The sequence below is a fragment of the Acinonyx jubatus genome, chromosome B2 (genome assembly GCF_027475565.1).
Source record: "Acinonyx jubatus isolate Ajub_Pintada_27869175 chromosome B2, VMU_Ajub_asm_v1.0, whole genome shotgun sequence".
Lineage (NCBI taxonomy): Eukaryota > Metazoa > Chordata > Mammalia > Carnivora > Felidae > Acinonyx > Acinonyx jubatus.
Window position 1 is genome coordinate 29,193,830 of NC_069385.1, and position 16,146 is coordinate 29,209,975.

A 16,146-nucleotide genomic window follows, 5' to 3' on the forward strand; every position below is an offset into this window, starting at 1 on the left:
ATTTGACACCAACCAGTTTTATCATTCCTGATTATTTTCAGTTATCAGGAAGTTGAATAACATGAAAGAAGTGGGCTATTATAATATATCCCATTATCTGATATTATGTCAGTATCGACTTCAGTAATTAATCAATGACTAGAACTGCTTTTATTTCCTTTCATGTACTTCACTAGAATATGTAAGTATCTCCTCAAAATAAAATTAGGATTATAAGACCTTAGAAATCAATGGCTCAAATAGCTTTTTTGATACATCAGCTATAAAAAATAAAGTGTTATGCTAGTCCTATGAGGCAAAATCCATTAATAATGTCATTGGGAATGGCACTTGATCTAATAGTATCAACTGTATTTGCTTGTTCTGTTTACTTCAGATTGGTTATTTGATTCCCAATTTTCTGAAAGCAAGTGCAATTGAGCTGTTCTCACCAAATGTAATATAAATTAAAGATGTATTTTTCAGAAGCCCCAAAAGAGAACATGAATGAATATAAGGTAATGAGACTGATTTCTACAATTAACATGCAAAAGCCTCTTAAAATAACTTCTGTTTAACTTTCAAAACTCAATGTGTTCATTCAACAAACATCTGAGAATCCACTAGGACAATAATAATAATGATAGAAAAGAAGAAAATCAACTTAAGTCTGTATACATAGAATTAAATTCCTAGTATTCATTTTTTAAATCGAAATATAATTTATATGCATTTTTAGGTGTACAACATAGTGATCTGACATTTGTATATATTGCAAAATGATCACTACAATAAGTCTAGTTAGTTACCATCTGTCACCATACAAAGATACAATTTTTTTCTTAAAAAAATTTTTTTAATGTTTATCTATTTTTTTGAGAGATAGAACATGAGAAGGGGAGGGGCAGAGAGGAGAGACAAAATCCAAAGCAGGCTTCAGGCTCTGAGCTGTTCAGCCTGACGTGAGGCTCTAACTCACAAACTGTGAGATCATGACCTGAGCAGAAGTCAGATGCTTAACCGACTGAGCGCCCTGATACAGTTTTTTCTTATGACAACTTTCAGGATTGACTTTCTTAGCAACTTTCAAATTTGTAATACAATATTCTTGACTGTCATCACCATGATGTATATTATATCCCCATGATTTATTTATTTTACAACTGGTAGTTTGTACCTCTTGATCCCCTTCACCCATTTCATCCACCCTCCATCTCACCTCCCCTCTGGCAACCACCAGTCAATTCTCTGTATGTATGCGTTTTGTTCTGTTTCGTTTGTTCCTGTGTTTTATTTTTTAGATTCTACGTATAAGTGAAAAGTATATGTTTTTCTCTGTATGACTTATTTCACTTAGCATAATACTCTCAAGGTCTATCCATGTTGTTGCAGATAGCAAGATTTCTTTCTTTTTTATGGCTAGTTTCTATTATATATATTTATACACATACATATAGCATACTCTTTATTCATTCATCTGTCAGTGAACACTTAGGCTACTCCATATCTTGGCTATTGTAAATAATAACGAAAACAGGGGCGCATATATCTTTTTGAATTAGTGTTTTCATTTTCTTTGAATGAATACCCAGAAGTGGAATACCTGGATCATACAATGGTTCTATTTTTAATTTTTTTGAGGACCTCCCAAACTGTTTTCCACAGTGGCTGTACCAATTTACATTCCCATCAGCAGTGTATGAGGGTTCCCTTTTCTACACATCCTTATCAACACTTGTTTTTTCTTGTCCTTTTGGTAGCCATTTTGACAGGTGTGAGGTGATAGCTCATTGTGGTTTTGATTTACATTTCTCTGGTTACTAGTGCTGTTGGGCATCGTTTCATGCACCTGTTGGTTACTTGTATGTCTTCTTTGAAAAAATGTCTATTCAAATTCTCTGACATTTTTTAATTGGATTGCTTTTGTTTGTTTATGTGTCATTGAGCTGTATGAGCTCTTTATATAGTTTGGATATTAACCCCTTATTGGATATATCGTTTGCAAACAATTTCTCCCATTCAGTAGGCTGCCTTTGTATTTTGTTGGTGTTTCCCTTCACTGTGCAGAAACCTTTTCATTTGATGTAGTCCCGTTTGTTTATTTTTGCTTTTGCTGCCATTGTCTGTGGAGTCAAATCAAAAAAATATCACCAAACGCAATGCCAAAAAACTTACTGCTTGTTTTCTTCTGGGAGATGTGGTTTTTGGTCTAACTTTCAAATCTAGTATTCATTTTCAAAATTCAATTTCTTGGGTAGCAATGATAGATCATGTGCTCTTCTAGCTGGAGGTGTGGGGGTGGGGCAGGAGGAATTACAATAATAAAAACAACTAGCACATGTTCTTCCCCCCTGGAGCTTACAGTCTAGCTGTGGTAAGCATAGCAAAAGACACAAGGTAAATATGGCAGGCTCCTTTCAAAAGAGTTTGAAATCTAGGGGAGAAGGTGGCAGGTATATAATTACAAAGTAGAAAATGCTTTCTTTTCTTAACTAGCGTTATTATAAAAATCCCTTGGCGGAGTCATGGGGGGGGGGGGTTGGGGATTTTTCAAAATTCACATGCCTGAGTTTCACTCCAGACCCAAATGAATAAAAATGATTGTCAGTGGAACGCTGGCATGAAACACTTTCTCCAGATGATTCTGGTATGGACCTCTGGTTAAGAACTCCTAGTCTGGAAGTCCTTTTAATCTCTTGCCTCAATTGACTCTGACTTCATTGTAATACATTCGTGACTTTAACAATGCTCTGAAGGTTGCCTTGCTTTTCTCAGCATTACTAATGAGACATGTGGATGGATTTCTTAACCCATGGTAAGAATAGATAAAATTAACTGGCCATTTTAATGTCTGGCATATACATTCTTCCTTTGTCCCTAATGATCTATGACTTTATGTAGACTCATCTCCATAAGGATTTTTATTTTAACGAGTGTCACTCTTTCAGATTCTTTTCATTTATCATTTCTTATTACTTGTGGGTTCTCATCTTGAAATTATAAGTATTGCTTCTGCTTTGAAATCTAGTTTTCCTAACACAGCACAATATTGCAGTTAAGATCTTGTCAGAAAGATTAGGAATGTCTCTGCTCATTGGCTTGGCCTGGGAGAAAATATATGGCACCTGTAAACACAGCATCACTTTTAGAATGTGACATGGTAAAGTCAAAACACATCGTACTCCGTGAAGATGTGTAACCAAAGCCTGTTTGCAGCAGAAACCTTCTGAATCCTGCAAGCAGGTGAAAAAAGGGCTTGTCACGTCACTTCCCATTGCAAGAAAGGAAACTATGCCTTTCTGCTGTACTACCAACTTAAAAATAATATATGAATAAACACTTGAACTTTTAGTAGTTTCTCAGAGAGGGGGTTGCTCATGAGTCGAGAATCATGAGTAGAGCAGGGGTACCCAAAATATCACAGCACTCAGGTGACCAGGGCCATTTTCAGATTAGCAATTTCTACATTTTCCTCCATGGACTTTGAAAAGTGTCTGTTTGCTTTCCTGGGCTCAATACAACTTGTCCCACACCAACAAAAAAAAAGCGAGGCTGTATTCGCTTCCTCTTTCAATCCTGCTCCACATTTTCCTCCTTCTACTTATTTTTGTAGATCTATAATGATCTCAGGGAAGATGATGCTGATCCTTGGAGAGTTATGATGCACACTTAAAAATGCTAGGTGTACTGATGGGCATTCTGGGTTACTAGTGGAGTCAAACTGCATATTTGAGGCTGTGCATATTTTCTTACCCTGCCGAACATGAATCATTTACATTCACCAGAGTGAAACAAATCCATAGCAGTGCTCTCATCTGCTACTTTGGCCTGTCTGAATGCACAGAAGATTCACAGCTCCAAATACCACAGGGAATGCCTAGAACCTGTCCAATGAACTTTCGATGTTAACAAATCAGAGACTAAAGAACAGTTTTGACTTGTCCACCACATTCCAAAATTATGTTTCTTTAGAAATCTCTGATAATAGAACTTTTTCTTTGAAAATGTTGTTTGAACAGAGCAAGTTTGTAAATTATTATGTATCATACATACTGCAAAGTAAAAAAAGAATATAACTGATGTCCTTCCTTATTCACACCCTGAGGTTAGTGTGAAAAACAAGCAAGATCTTCCAGCTGGAGCAAGCTGGACAGAGTGGGCTCAGAGCCAGGGTCCTCTCGGGTCAGACTGGCAGTGGTTCAGCAAGAGCCTGAATTGGTTTAGACCTACATTCTGATATAGGCCTGGGGCTTCTGTTGGTAGAGCATATTATCCAAACCTCAGGATTCCTCCAGAATGAACCAGTTTCCTGAAGGGAACCTTAAGACATCCTTGAGAATCTACAAATTGGCATGACCTGTGGAGATCAAACTGCTGAGTGAAGAGATTCCATTTATGTTCTAAGGCAAACTCCAGAAAAGAAGTTCTCCTCCACACTGAATTTAGGTTCAAAAACAAGTAGAATATATTGCTACCATAGTAAAGGAAGATTACAAACAAATAGTAAAATTTAGAGGAGGAAAGAAGGCTTATAGGGACTATTTCATTGCGGGTTAGTCAAGAAGGAGTACCATTCCATTTTTTAGAGCTTTATTGAGGTATAGTTTATACACCATAAAATGCACCACTGTAAGTCTGAAGTTCTACAACTGTCAGTTTATCCAGTGGTGCAACCATCTCCACAATCCACTTTTAGAACATTTCCATCATCTTCTGAAATATCCTGTTATTCAGTTTGCAGTGAGTTGCCATTCTGACCCCCAGCCTCAGCAGGTACTCATCTGCTCTGTCTGTAAACTGGTCTTTTAAAAGACATTTCATATAAATGGCATCGTGCAATATGTGGTCTTCTGTCCTGATTTATTTCACTTGCACAATGTTTTGGAGGTTTATCCAATTGATGAATAGATTCTATTGAGTGGATAGCCCATATTATTTTTACCCATTCACCAGCTAATAAGCATTTGAATTGTTTCTAGTTATTGGCTATTATGAATAACACTTATATGAACATTCACATACAAGTCTTGGTGTGGACATATGTTTTAATTTTTCTTGTGTCGGTACCAAGGAGTGGAATTGCTGGGCCATATGGTAAGCAAACATGATTTTTAAGAACTGTCAAACTGGTTTTCTAAAGTGGCTGTACCATTTTATATTCCCACTGGAAATATATGAGACTTCCAGTTTCTCTATATCTTCACTGACCTTTTGTACTGTCAGATTTTTGGAACATAGCTATTTCTAGTGGACATGTAATGATATTTCACTGTGATTATAGTTTTCAGTTCCCTAATAACTAATGATATGGAGCATCCTTTCATATGCTTATTAGCTATTTGTAAATCTCGTGTTTTGAAGAGAGGATTTACCAACTTATTCATGTCACATTAGCTGGATGGCCCACCCATCTCCTCCATCTTGAAATGTTCTCTTCTTTTGTCTTCTGGGGAACTATGCACTTAAACTTCTCATCCTCTCTCTGGCCACTCGTTATTAGTCCTTGTTATCCCCTCTTCCTCCACTTGACTTTTAAAAGCTGGCGTTTCTCAGGGTTTAGTTTTTAGATTCTTTTCACTTCTCACTTTATTGTTTTCTCATTCATGTTATTTAAAAAAAATAATGTGTATTCATTTTTGAGAGAGAGAAAGAGAGAGAGAGAGCACGAGCATGGGAGGGGCAGAGAGAGAGAGAGAGACACACAGAATCTGAAACAGGCTCCAGGCTCTGAGCTGTCAGCACAGAGCCTGACACAGGGCTCAAATTCATGAACCGTGAAATCATGACCTGAGCCGAAGTCAGACGCTTAACCAACTGAGCCACCTAGGCGCCCTTAATTTATGTCATTTTTCTTCAAATGTCAGAGTCATGATGTTAGTTTCCAAATTTATATCTGTAACCCAGACTTCTTTTCAGAGTTACAATCAATATTCTGACTGCCTCCATAAATACTTCACTTGAATAAGTCATAAGTATCCTAAATTCTGCAACATGCCCAGAACGGAACAACAGTCTTCTCCATAAGACCTTCTCATTCTCCTTCCTTCTTTGCTTCCTTCCTAACTTCTGCCCTTTCTCCCTTCCTCCCTCTTTCCCACAATCCCTCCCTCCCTTTCTCTGTGCCTCCTCCTCCTCATTCTTCTCCAGTATTCTCCATCAAAGTAGTGATACAATAAGCTCAGCTGCTCCAGCCATAATCCTAGGAATCATACCTGATATTTTTCTTTGTCACATTCCACATTCAACCATTCATTACTCCCTGCTAGCTCTACCTTCAAAGTATGCATCAAGGGGTGCCTGGGTGGCTCAGTTGGTTGAGCATCTGACTTTTAATTTCCGCTCAGGTCATGATCTCACAGCCCATGAGACTGAGCCCCGCATCAGATTCTGCACTGGAGCCTGTTTGCAATTCTCTCTCTCCCTCTCTCTCTCTCTCTCTCTCTTCCCCTCCCCTGCTTGCACACACTCTCTCTCTCTCTCTCTCTCTCAAAATAAATAAATAAGCATTTTTAAGAAAACAAAGTATGCATCAAATCTGTCAGTTATTTTCCATCTCCTTTCTCCCCCCCTCCCCCACCTTAGTACAGTCATCATTGCTGGGCAGACTGCAAGAATCTCCCTATAAATTTATTCTCCACATGCCAGTGAGAGAAATATCTTTAAAATAAAATTCTGATCATGTTGCCTCCTTTAATATGGACACACACACACACACACACACACTTAAAATCAGTTAATTGCTTCCCATTTCTTTTAGACTAAAATCTGGAAAACATAACATAACCTGGAAGAGCATCACTCAAGCCTTGTCTAGAGCCATTCCTTCCTCTCTTCTGAAGTCCAGCCATAACAGCCTTCTCTTTCTCTTCTGAAGTTCAGTATATGCTGTTTCCTATGTCAGCAAAACCTCTCCCCAATCTGCTTCAGCTGATCAACGTCTATGCAACTTTGCATTCCTCTTTAACTAAATGTCTCTTCATCGAGAGAGACTTTGGATTACCTAGTATTCATTCCCCTGCTTAAGCACTCCAATCATAACATGTACTTCCCTTATCCTAGGTGTAAACAAGTAGTTATTTGCATGGTTATTGATATAATGCTTATTCCTCAGATTCTCAACTCCATGAAAATAAGGCCTCTGATTTTTCATCACTGCATCTCCTGAGCCTAGAAGAGCTAGCTCAAAACAGGTGCTAATGAGTATTGTTTGTTTAAATGAAGCAGTAAGTAAATTAATGCCTTGAAGTTCTCTTCGAGAATACCAAGACATATTTTCTCTAACCGAGAATGAGGAATAATTATGAAAATTCATCTGGATTGAATATTTTTAAAAATTCACTTCTAACTCAGAAACCTCATAATTTTAGGGGCTCCTGGTTGGCTCAGTCGGTTAAGTGTCCGACTTCGGCTCAGGTCATGATCTCGCAGTCCGTGAGTTTGAGCCCCGTATCAGGCTCTGTGCTGACAGCTCAGAGCCTGGAGCCTGCTTCAGATTCTGTGTCTCCCTCTTTCTCTGCCCCTCCCCCACTCATGCTCTGTCTCTCTCTCTCTGTCAAAAATAAATAAACATTAACAAAAAATTAAGAAATCTCATAACTTTAGACATTTATAGTACCTATGCTTGTTTTCCTTAAGTGTATGTTCCTTGGGGTAGATCATGTTAATTACATTTGCCTTCTGGGTATTCAGAAACCATAGTTGGAAAAGGATTTACAAACATTGAAAAACAAAGCCACCCATACTTCACTGTTGACAGTAGTTTTACTTCTTTGATCTATGTTTCTAAATAATCCAAGATAGTGACATTTATTTTATACCATAATAACCATAAATGAATAACAAAAATTATTTTAATGATATTTATATCTATATATCCATATCTGTATCTATATCTATATAATCTTACATATATACATTCTCCTAGGTTTGCCAGAGCTCAGAGATGTCAGATAATTTATCATGTTACAAAGATAATTACCCAGAAGTATAGGTATAAGCCCTTGGAAGCAGCACAACATAATGGTTACACACTTAGACTTTGCAATTGGAATGATCTGATTGTGTGGCCTTGGGCAGATGACTTAGTTCTTCTAAGCCCCCATATTTTTATCTTCATAAGAGGCTCATTAAGATCGTAGGTTATTGTAACAATTACATGAGATAACAGATAAAAGTACTCAGTGCACTAGCTGGCATGGAGTAAGAATTTAATTAGGGTAATAGTATTAGAGATGGAGAGAATTAAGAGATGGTATTCCAAAAGAAGAAATGAGGTAGGTAAACCCAAAGAAATATCCAAGGAAATTGTAAGCTTAGTGGAGTAAAGAATTGGAGAGTAGCAGGAGATGAATTGTCATAAGGTAGGTTGTGACCAGATACTAGAGGAATCTAAACATAAGGCCAAAAGATTGAATTTGGTGCTAAAAACAATGAGAAGCTATTGAGAAAGAAATATATGAGATTTTTTAGTTTACACCAGGCTTAGACCTGGCTATAAGAACCTGCCATAAGTTATGCTTATTTGGAGCAACTAACTAAGCTTTTCCAAATGTGGATAATTGCGAGGGTATAGATCAGCATAACCAGTTAAGCCCTTTTCAAGAAAAGAAAGCCCTTAATTAAAATAGTGTCTATAAATACTGGTTAATAACAAAGTATAAGCCTTTGATTAACAATTTTGATAGCAGAATGTAGTATGGACGTTTAAATAAATACCAACACCTAAGTGTATATTTAGTATCTTTTCTTTGTCAATACTGTGTTACCATCGTTACTTAATCTAACGGGTATATTCACTTTCCCAATCTAAGCACAACATTTCAGGTTCTCTTATTTTTTCTAGTGGGATCACAGTTTAGGGAAGAATTCTTTTTTCTTAGGTTTATGCAATTAATATGCAGAGAAATTACAAAATACCCTAAAGCAAGACTTAATATTGTATCTCCAGCTCCTAGCATGAAACTTTACCCAGTACAAATGCTCAGAAAATATTTGTAAATATTTGTTAAGGGAAAGAAGGCAGGAAGGAAGGAAGAAAGAGAAGGAAGGAAATATTGTTACTGTCCCATAGAGGTCCATTTGTCACAGATGTTGCCTCTCCAAAGGGTTGTCTCTTATTTTCCTCAATATTTAACATTTTTTAAAGAAAACTGCTTATAAATGGAGATAAGCACTGGTTTTGTGACAGGTTAATGCAGGAAAAGTGATATTTCCAAAAATGAAATATAGAATTGACTGATAATAGAGACCAAAGCCTGGAAGACCACTGAAAAGATGTTTAGCATTATACAGCTTCACTGAGATGCACCTTTAAGCCAAGGTGGTAGCAGTGAGAAGGGAAAAAAAGCAGATTCTCAGGCCATCATGAAGAAAGACTCATTGAACATCATGAATATTTGGCTGTAAGGGTGGAAGGAAGTGAAAAATTCGGAGATCTCAAATATGACTAAAACCAGTCTCCGAAATAGAGAAGAACAGAAATATGATGACAGAGTAGAAAATCAAGAGTAGAGTTGGATCTGGAACTTTAGAAGGTCCAGAATGCAATTTCACACAGGTGAAAGAAAGAGCCAGCACGGCAATCCCCCTGGCTTTTACATGAGTTGATATGGGCTCTGCCACTGACTAGCTACAAGATTGTAGGGGACACCCGTAATCTGCTGGGTGTAAACTCCTCATCTGTAGAATGCTACGTGGGTTAACTGGTCCCTATAGTCCTTTTAACTCAGAATTTCTAATTTTGTTAATTTGACTCTTAGGCAGACAGACCAGAGGCAGAGAGTGAAAGACAGAGAATGGATGGGGCATCAGGAATCATGAAAAGAGCAGCAGAAGACAATGAAAAAGATACATGCATGACTTAGGGCCCTACAGTTCAATAAATGTCTTTTGACTAATGAGTAAGATTAGAAATATAAAGTGTTCCCAAGAACAAGGGAAGAATGGGTTCTAGAAAAAAATGCTGCTGCCAACAGCATTAAATGCCACAGTGAGTAAAAGAGAATAAAACCCAACAAGGGCTTCTGGATTTGGTGTGTAGGATACCAGTGACCTTAAGAAGGTACTGGGGGGGGGGCGCCTGGGTGGCTCAGTCGGTTAGGCGTCCGACTTCAGCTCAGGTCATGATCTTGCAGTCCGTGAGTTTGAGCCCCACATCGGGCTCTGTGCTGACAGCTCAGAGCGTGGAGCCTGTTTCGGATTCTGTCTCCCTCTCTCTCTCTGACCCTCCCCCATTCATGCTCTGTCTCTCTCTGTCTCAAAAATAAATAAATGTTAAAAAAAATTAAAAAAAAAAAGAAGGTACTGGGACCAGGGACAGATTTTGACATGAATTCTAACAGCCGTGGTTAAAGAAGGATACAAGAAGGGTCCAATTTGACTGTGGAGGGAGGACAAAGCTAAAGTATCACAATTTCAGATCTCAGATATACTACAAAGCTTTAGTAATCAAAACAGTACTGTGCTGGCACAGAAATAGACACATAGATCAACGGAATAGGATAGTGAGTCCAGAAATAAACCCATGCTTATGTAATCAATTAACCTATCACAAAAAAGGCAAGAATATACAATCAGAAAAAGACAGTCTCTTCAACAAATGGTGTTGAGAAAACTGGACAGCTACATGCAAAATAATGAAACTGAACCATTTTCTTACACAATACACAAAAATAAACTCAAAATGGTTAAAATCCTAAATATGGGATCTGAACCCATAAAAATACTAGAAGAGAATACAGGTAATAATTTCTCTGACATCAGTTGTGGCAGCATTTTTCCAAATATGTCTCCTCAGGCAAGGGAAACAAAGGATAAAATAAACTATTGGGACTACATAAAAATAAAGATAGCCTACTGAATGGGATAAGATAAATATTAAATAAATAAATATTCATTTTTTTCCAGAGTTTAGCTCTTCTTCTCCCTTTATATTCTCTTTACATTTTGCCCACATCAGATAATTTTAATTCCAGTAAAATGAGACATCACTTTCTATATCTGAGGCCCATGCCTTGGATAGCCTAAGTATTTATATTATAAATTCTCAAAACTTCATATTTTCCAAATATTTCAGCATTCCCATCCTTCCACGTTACACCAGTGTGTACACCCTTCCATCAGGTACACCAGTGTGATAAGTAAGGTTGGTCTCTGCCTGCCACAAGCTCCCTCTTGCCCTTCCCTCTCCGTGACCTAGTGACGCTCAAACACACAAAAGGAATCCCCTCATATCTTCTGTTTGTATATTCCACTCTGGCCTCACTGACAATAAAGGCACTTGCGCCATACTATTACTTGCTATTTACCCAAGGAAAACAAAAAACACTAACTTGAGAAGAAATATGCACCCCTATTTTTATTGAAGCATTATTTACAATAGCTAAGATAAAGAAGCAACATAAGTGTCCATTGGTAGATGAATGGATAAAGAAGACATGATACGCACACACACACACACACACACACACACACACACACACACACTGGAACATCATTCAGCCATATTAAAGGATGAGATCTTGCCATTTGTGGCAACAAGGATGGACCTAGTGGGTATCATGCTATGTGAAATAAGTGAGACTGAGAAAGACAAACACCATATGACTTCACTCATATGTGGAATCTAAAAACAAAACAAATGAATAAATAAAAAGCAGAATCAGACCTATAAGTACAAAGAAACCGATCACTGCCTGAGGGAAGGAGGTGGGGAGATGGTTAAAATGGGTGAAAGGGAGTGTCAGATACAGACTTCTAGTTATGGAATGAAAAAGTCATAATAATAAATAAAAGGTACAGCACAGGGAATATAGTCAATGGTATTGCAGTGACATTGTATGGTGACAGATGGTCGCTATACTTGGGGTGAGCATAGCATAACATGTAGAGATGTTGAATCACTATGTTGTAAACCTGAAACTAATGTAACATTGTGTGTCAACTAAACCCAAAAAATTAAAAATTAAAAAAAGAAACTGCTCTAAAAAAGAAAGCCTACTAAAGATAGATAATAATCTTCATTCTCACAGTAGAAACAATCCGGTTAACAAAATAAAAATTACAAACCAAAAGTGGTAAAGGGCCTGCCTTCTGAAGCTGCATGGTACACGCAGTGGAAAAACTGCTTTAAAACCTGCATAGACACGTGGAAAAGATTGGATACTTTTACCTTCATCACCATTATTTTATTTGAGAAGTGAAAATTGCTATGCATGGAAATCTTAAGGAAAAAAGTGTTGTAATCCATCTGTTCAGTCTGTGAAGTACACTTATCACTGAATAGGGTTTAAATTGAGGATATAAGAAAAAATGGCAGAAGGACTGATAAATGGAAAGGGAGAAATTGAGAATGTTCAAACTGAAAGAAACATAGTGGAAGATAATTTGATACTGAAGGGAAACAAACAAACAAGGGGCCAGGAAGCAGGAGAAAGGAGGGAAAGAAATATAATCTTTTCTCAGCTGAAGACTTTTTACATGAATTGCATAGAATGTTTTGGTCAGCATTATGAAGAACTTAGGGAAGCAGGAGGTAATTTAACAAAAGTTTTTGTTCTCAGGTGGTCACATTGTATGCTAATAAACAAGGACTGGGTGTGATGCAGATATCCCAGAGGAGAATTAGTCACGAACATTACACTTCAGCTTTGGGTGATTCCCCTAGACAAATCAGGCCAGCTGTCTCACTTCTCATCCCAAATGTAATCACTTGCACATTTAAATCTGACTTGAGGAATGGTTCCACAGCGTTATTATTAAATATACAGGAAAAGGATTTTACTGCTACATAATAAGGAATACACTTATTCTAAACCTGTTCTACAAATTGAAGCAAGAAGGAGGGTGGGAGAGGTTAAGGTAAAGAGGTTGTCTTCAATTTAGTTTTCAACAATGTGTAACAAAAAGACTTGTATAATTATTTCAATTACACAATGCAATTATTTAAACTGCATTCTTCTAGAGTAGTTTGAGTTTCTCTAATATAGATTAGATTTCCCTGTAATATAGAGAAAGAGGAAGGAAGAGTCAGAGATGCTGCTAGTGCTTTGTAAACAGATTCCATTCTGGTGTCGGGGCAAGTCGGCTTTCTTATAGTAAACTTCGGCTTTATTAGCATATTGCTCTTTATTGTCTTAAAGCCTATGGTTTCTCTAGATTTACACATCATTGTAGTAGGTATGTGATGTTAAAAACATTGCAGGACCTGGATATTAACGTGCAGATTCCAGCCCTGAACTTAACTTTTTTTTTTTTTTTTACAAAATTGTGATTCCAACACAGACTCTGTCAAAGATATGCCTGCCATCTAGCCTGATAAAACAGCACAGACAAATTGCATGTTCCAAAACTTAAATGCAATAAAAGCAAATGATGCATACCCACCCTGTGGGGCCTCTGTACTTCCCAGACTCCGAAATACACTGAGGGAAATGTGCAAACACCAAGCCTGGTCTGAGATTTACCCTGACATGACTCTTGCCTGGAAAAGAAAAAAAAATATTTTTCCTTTTCGGCATTTCTGAGATTGGAAGTATTAGCAAACTTATAATTTTGTTTATTCACTGGCTGAACTCTAGTATTATCTAGATTGCAAAGAAAGCATCCAGACAACTGCCTTCTTCCTGCTTGCCTCACCCCCTGAATGCAACTTTCCCTCTCTCTCTAGCAGTCCCAAATGGACATTATTTAGCTAAGCTGTTTGAAATCCCCTCTGCTGAAGGATTTCTTTTATGTGGGAATCTTGGCTTCAATTTTCTTTGCCTTCCTCAACTCAAGGGCCCAGTGGATGATCAGCTCCAAATTCTCTTTTGCTGAAATTCCAGGATAGAGGAATAAAGACAAATGTACTTCTTCATACTCAGGATGGTGCTCCCACGCCTCAGTTTCAATCCTGTTATACTTTCGGTTTTCCCACTTCCCATCTGAAACCTCCTCCTAGCCATCAGATTGTCTGCAGTGTTTTCCCTACTTCTACACGTTCAATTTACCATTCCGACTGGTCATACTCTTGCCTGGGATGTTCCTTCTCTAACTGGTTAAAAAGTGACCCTTGATTCCATCCATGTAAACATATGCTACTTGGCTCATGGTGTCTGCTCAGTAAGTGTTTGATAGATGAATAAACTCAAGAGACCCTCAAGTTATCCACCAACATTTCTGCTCCCAAAGAATGGGGACAAGAGTGGAGACTTCCCCAAGTAGATTCTCTGTTTCGTGGACTAGCTGAGGTCCACGTTTTTTCTTCTTTCGACCTTCCCTCTGAACCCTGTTTTGTTGATAGGTATCTCAAGCCAAAGAGGGTCAGGCTGGGCATTTATAGGAGCGATGAGCGTCAGCAACATTAGTATGTGATTTGTGGGTGAATTTTCAGTATGTGTATGAAAACAAAGATAAGTGAATTTTCTAGACCACCTGCCTTCATGGCTTGCTCACTGTTCTGCTCCACTATATTAACAGAAAAATCAAGACTTTGGGGTTGTCCTTATTTATTTAATTTTTTAGTAGATATTTATATTTTTATGTAATTTTATACACACAGAAATTTATTTCTGTTTATATCTCTCTCACTGTCTCAAAGTCCTTTATGTAGGCAAATACCAATATGATCTGCAAGCTTACAACTTATGGAATCTCTATATTGAGTTGGTAGGAATACTTGTTGATTGCCACAGGGTGACTGAGCACTCTTTCTCTAAGCTGTCAGTATGTGCACTTATATGCACAGGGAATGCCCTCCCCTATTTGCCTTCAAATTATTCTTTGTCTCATTTGTGCATATTTTGGCTCTCCAACTATATTTTCTTAAGGGCAAGGATTATGTCTTAAAACAGTATTCTTTTACATCAACATTGAGCAAAATCTGGTCTTTATAGTTAGGTGTCTAAAAATGCTACTGAGATGAGTCCTGGTTAAACATTTTTTACAAAGTGCATTAATAAAATACCTCTCTTTTTGTAGGTCCTGCAGAATTTGCCTGAGCTAATGAAGAAGTGGCACTGTTTTGAGAGCTTCACAGTATCAGTATGTAAACAGACCTTGAGTTCTAGGCCTGGTTTCCTTGCTGATCAGTTCTAAATATTATTATTTACTATAGGTGTTGATGTTTTGACTGGTTTAAGTTTTTCTTTAAAAAAAAGATACACAAGTTTGGAGAATTGTTATCTGTTCCCTTGTTTGTTTGTAGAGGGGAAAAGGTCTATTTACTTCATTCCTTCTACAGAACAAAATATTTTATATTTAATATGATACTTTTTGAAGCAATAAAAGGCTTCTTATTCATCTTTGTCCCTTTTTCCTTCATGCCATGGTATACCCAGTTCATAGTAACCATTCAATAACTGCTGAAATGCTTTTTATTATTAATAATTACATAAGGCCTTTAAAAGCATATGAAAATGGGAAACCACAAAGTCAAAAATGGATGAAATTGGTCACATAAAATTTTACATGGGTAAGAAAACACAATAAACAAATTCAAAAAAGGAAATATAAATCTCAAATATATTCAAGATACATGACAAAGGGCTAGTGTTCATAAATGTAAAAAAGCTCTCAGGTGTCAAATATAAAAAATGAGCAGGCCAATAAGAATATGGGAAAAAGTGTTACAAGTAAATGCCAATGACCAGGAGCATGTAAAATTATTTCTTCACTAATAATTACATAAAACAAATTAAGTAACCTACCACTTTTCACTCATCAGGTCTTCAAATAATCAAATAATTGATATTATACATTTTTGGTAAAGGTAAGGGAAAAAGATACCCTTATTTGTTGTGGGTAAGAATAAAAATGGTGAAAAAAAAACAACTTAGGTACTATCTTTTAAAATTTAACGGCTAAGCGCTATCACAATAGCCAAATTATGGAAAGATCCCAAATGTCCATCAATTGATGAATGGATAAAGAAGATGTGGTTTATATGTACAATGCAATACTACTTGGCAATAAGAAAGAATGAAATTCTGCCATTTGCAGCAACGTGGATGAACTGGAGGGTTTTATGCTAAGTGAAATAAATCAGTCAGAGAAAGACAGAGATCATATGTTTTCACTCATACGTAGAATAGGAGAAACTTAACAGAAGACCAGGGGGAAGGGAAGGGAAAAAATAGTTTCAAATAGAGTGGGAGGTAAACCATAAGAGACTTTTAAATACAGAGAACA

At 37.1% G+C, this 16,146-nt stretch overlaps 1 protein-coding gene across 3 annotated transcripts in view; it reads right to left on the minus strand.

The window, feature by feature from the left end:
- The window catches only part of PDE7B (phosphodiesterase 7B), a 581,511-nt gene that overhangs the window by 277,446 nt on the left and 287,919 nt on the right, over positions 1–16,146 (minus strand). The window contains exon 2 of one of the 3 annotated variants that reach the window (XM_053222208.1): positions 13,363–13,459. The exons of the other annotated variants lie outside the window; for them this stretch is intronic. The gene's annotated coding sequence lies outside the window, so the exon portion shown is untranslated. The remainder of the gene's footprint in view (positions 1–13,362; positions 13,460–16,146) is intronic. 3 annotated transcript variants of the gene reach the window in all.